General features: G+C 48.5%; 1 protein-coding gene across 2 annotated transcripts in view; it reads left to right on the plus strand.

Annotated features, from left to right (window-relative positions):
• Positions 1–4,780, plus strand: part of LOC102031921 (arrestin domain-containing protein 3-like) — a 29,666-nt gene that overhangs the window by 16,584 nt on the left and 8,302 nt on the right. The window lies entirely within an intron of this gene.

Here is a 4,780-nt window from a genome sequence, read left to right on the forward strand (position 1 = left end):
TTGGTTAACCAATGTCCCAAGTACCTGACCTCGGGCTCTGTGAACTGCAACTTCGACCCCTTTTCCCCTAAAAAGTTCAAAAGCTCAATTGTGCTCTTCCTTACAACCTCCTCCCTCGGACCTGCAACCAACAAATCGTCTACATATTGTAACAATTTTGTCTCCTCTGTTGGTACGAAATGATTTAAAACCTGGTCAAGTGCCTGCCCGAATAAGTTCGGGGAGTCCACGAAGCCCTGAGGCAACGAAGTCCACCTGAGCTGCTGCTTTCTGTTCATCTCCGGATCTTCCTACTGAAATGCAAAGTAATCTCTGCTGTCCTCCGCTAGAGGACAAGTCCAGAAAGCATCCTTCAAGTCGATCACACTGTACCACGTGTCCTCGGGAGAAATGTTATTTAACAAAGTGTAAGGATTCGAGACCGTGGGGAACAAAGTCTTAGTTCTCTGATTCACAGCCCTTAAATCTTGCACCAGCCTAAAGCTGCCAACTGTCTTTTTCACAGCCAGAATTGGGGTGTTGTGCCAAGATATGCACGGCTCCAACGTTCCTTTCTTTATCAACTCGTCAATCACCGGTTTCAATCCCCTTCTCCCCTCCATGGAGATGGGATATTGTTTGACCCGTATAGGGTCTTCTGGTCTCTCAATTTCGACACGAATCGGCTCTATGTCCAGCCTCCCAGCTCCCCTTGAACATACCACACCCTCAGGTCTATTTTCTCCTCATCCTGGATGGTGAGTTTATACATTCTCACCTTGAGCCGGGACTTTTCCACCTCCAAGCTGATTTCCAGGGCAACCATCATGTCCCGCCCCAGCAAATTGAAATCAGCATCTCGTATCAGTAATATATTTCCTGTACGCTTTTTGTTTTCCGTTTCTATTTCTACATCTTTTACGATTGGAACCTCGAAAGGTTCCCCCTTCGCCTCGATTACCATCATGGAATCGTCGCTCAGAGACCACCCCTTCAGCAGCTGCTGCACCGCTGTCCGTTCCGCCCCCGAGTCTACCATAAACCACATTTCCTCCCTGTGGGGTCCTACTTTTAATTTTATCAAGGGCTCCCTCTGTGTTCCGGACCCCAAACTGAAAAGCCCCTGACACCCCTAATCTTCTTGAAACATTGCCTGGTCCTTGGATTTGTTGGGACAATTCCTTCGGATGTGTCCCTTTTGCTTGCAGTAATAGCACTCAAAATCTCGCCTCTGATCGTTCGATCCTTTTCCCTGTGAAGAACTCTGTTTCTTCGCCGGTGCCTTTTTCGCCGTGTCCTTGCCCTGTTCCTGCTTTTGTGCTTCCCTTACCGCAGCCACCAATACCTTGGCTTGGATCTTCTGTTTCTTTTCATCCTGTCTCATGTAGACTTTCTGGGCTTCCCAGAGCAGTTCCTGCAATCCTTGTTCCTGCCACCCATCTATCTTTTCTAAGTTCTTCCGAATGTCCTCCCAAGATTTCGCCACAAACTGAGTTTTTAGCAAAACTATCCCCCCCGGAGAATTGGGATCCGTCCCCAAATACATTCTCAAACCCTTGCGGAGTCTCTCCAACCATTCCGTGGGGGTCTTATTCTTCCCTTGGCACTCTCTGAGTACCTTGCTCATGTTCTGTCCCTTGGGTACCGCCTCCCTGATACCCTGAATTATCATATTTCTCAAATGTATCATTTTCTGCCTCCCCTCCTCTGTCTGGGCATTCCAAGACAGTTTCTGATTTGGCCATCTCTCGTCCCCGCTCCCCCCGTTAGGGTTCCTCTTTTCCCAATCTTTGATCGCGGCTTGCCTGATCATGTCTCTTTCCTCGCTGTTAAACAGTGATCTTAGGATCGCTTGGAGATCCTCATAGGTGTATGTGCTGGTCCCTAGAAATTCATCTAGCCTTTCCGCCACCCCCAAAGGATCATCCATCAATTTTCCCATTTCTTTCTTGAACGCCCTCACATCATTGGTGTCGATCGGCGCATGCACGAAGCCAATCACTCCCGGAGCCGTCGGCACTTCCTGTAAAGGGAAGAAGCCGGGCTTCTCTTCCTTGTCCCCACTGTCTCCCGTGGTTGCCCTCCTTGTTCGCCGCCTCGTTCGATGGGCCGGGGGAGAGCTGTCTCTGGGGACGGTTGCCTGTTTTTCTTCGGTTTTGGGAAGGGTCTGCGGCAGTGGTTGCTCACATGGGAGCGGCGTCGCCGCCGCCGCCGCCGCTTGTTCACGTGGAAGGGAAGGCGCCGCAGCCTGCTCCAGTGGGAGCAGCGGTGCCGAGACCTGACCCAGCGGGATCGCTGCCTCGAGAGGCAGCGTGGGCACCGGCTGTGCCTGTGCTGGTCCGGGTTGTGGCGGAGGAACAAGGTAAGGAGGTGGAAGATTGTCCAAAGGTTCCCATTCCTTTCCCCTGTTTGCCGCGCGTCGGAGGGCTTGTACCGGGTATAAACTTGTACAAGCGTACCTCCACATCTCGGCATACTCAATTTCCTCAAAATCCTGGGGGTGGCGATCAAATACGTGATCATACAAGGACTCTCAAGTCCAAGCCTCAAATGTGCCGAAAATCGGCCACACCACGTATTTTCCAATCTCCTTCCCTCCCCATTTTTCCATACAAAAATGGATCATTTTCTCCTTGGATCTGCCCGCTCTCCTCGGGCTCTCGTCCCAGTGTTCTAGCATCCACCCCAACGGACTATCTCTTGGGATTTCTGGCAGAACTTTCCTGGGACCCTGGGGAGATTTTTCCTGGGGTTTTCTCTGGAACCTGCTCTTTCCCAACCCCATTTTTCCAAAAATCCCTTCTGCGATTTTTCTCACCTTGTCTCCTCCGGCTGGGACGCTCATCGCGAGTCCAGATTCTTTGTACGGTGTTGATTTCCTGAGCTTGCGAAACGCCGCCAGTCTTACTCAGTCAAATGGAGAACCGTTCCGCTGACTTTTTGACTGATCTCCGGTTTTCTTACCAGTTTTCCCCAGATCAGAAGGCAGATGGACTCCTAGAATTTTCTAGGACCGTCTCTTCCCTCTCCTGACCCAACTGTGACCGATTTTCCCCCTTGAACTCCCCGCGAGCCTCGGGTCCCGCGTGTGTTAAGCAAAAAGCGTCCGCTTCCCCCTTGACCGACCACGTCCCTCGCGGGATGGTGGAACTGCGATCGTGGGGTCCACACTCACTTCGTGACAGAGTCACGTCTCACACACACATTCAGTCACACCCCACTCAACCACGCGATATTCATGGTTCCGTTTCCACGTGGATTCTTCGTGCACGTCGATTTTCCAACTGGAAAAAAACCTCAGGCTCAAAGATCCCCTGGATCTTTCCAAGTTTCCGAGAATTGGGCCCGTTTTTATCCCTCTTTGGCTGGGGCTCCGGTTTCAGTTCGGTGATTTTTGATTGGCCTCGCGGACTCCAATCCAGCTCAGACCGCTGAAATCAGCAGGGCGCCCTCCAGGCGGGAAGGGGTCCTGAACCCCAAATTCAAATTATGTTGGGTTGTCACCAGATTGTTATAAATGATCAAATCGTGAGCCAAAATTATCAAAAATTTAGCAACGACTTATTAATTTGTCTGCAAGGCCGAAGTTCAGTCTTTGAAACCACCACAGCCAAAGAGACAGTGTCGAGCCCGGGATCGGCGCCGGGTGAACACGGATCTGACCTCCCGAGTGTGAGAGTTCTCCCAGTTCACACTCGCGGCTTCGCGCAGCGAGGTTTTATACAGTTTATTCTGCCCGCGGCCAAGATGACCAAATTTTCTTTGTGTCTCTTCACATGCATCGCTGTTGCTTTCCATGTGTAGAGGTGGACAAAAGCCTCGTCCAGGTGTGCCATTGGTGTCAATTGGCTTTGGAGGAGCTGTGTATTCAGATGTATCAGGGTGGCGCCGCTGACTATCTTGATAGATGCAATCGGCAAGGCAATAATCGCTTTCGGGTGTCTCTCGACAACTAGGGAAACCAACGATCATCGCCCTGGAAGCTTCTATTCTTATGTTAAGGCATCGATTGTTATCTTAATGTGCATCTGGGAACTAGTTGAATCTGAATAAGACAGCTGCTCCCGGCCGGAGTAGTCAAAAGCCATGGTTTGGATTTCACAATATTTTATACCATACATTAATACCATGAATTATCCCTACCATATATTGCAATTAGTTATGAGAGAAATACACGTTCTGGTATTAGTGTCATGACAGTAGGTCTGGTAAGTAAATTTAGTTTAAATCATGCAGGTTCTCAAAGCAGTTGTCTGTCAACTAAGCAAGCATTTAATGAGTACACTGCATTTCCATGTGAGGGCTCATGTTAAGACTCTTCTTAACTTGAAGAGCTCATGTCTCCATAGGGGCATGGACCCTAAAAGGGGCTGTGAAAAATGCGTATTTTATGATTGGCTTTTCGCAAATATTTAAATGACTTTTACATGTGTTATTTTAGAAAGTTATGCTGTATTAATTTTCTTAAGTAGTATGTTAAATATAGTTTTAGGTTATAACATAATGTTAAAATAAAAACTCTGCTATGTAAGATGCTTTTTTTTAAGAGAAGACTCGCAGCAAGATAGCAGCTACAGGACGCCTAAATCTTTCAGAGAAAAAGAATTTAATGCTCCCTTTTTAGAAGAAACTAACTTCTTCCTGCCTTGCTCAGCCCTGAAGACGCCATTAGGATTAAGAGGAAGAAATTGACACTGACCAGACAGAATCCTTTGTTTAAATGGAATTTATGCATCATGTGTAAGGTGTATTATTGATATATTTACTAATATAGCCGCATGGGACGTGCCTGAGCTTGTCT

Source organism: Geospiza fortis, unplaced genomic scaffold, assembly GCF_000277835.1.
Source record: "Geospiza fortis unplaced genomic scaffold, GeoFor_1.0 scaffold336, whole genome shotgun sequence".
Taxonomy (NCBI): Eukaryota; Metazoa; Chordata; class Aves; order Passeriformes; family Thraupidae; genus Geospiza; species Geospiza fortis.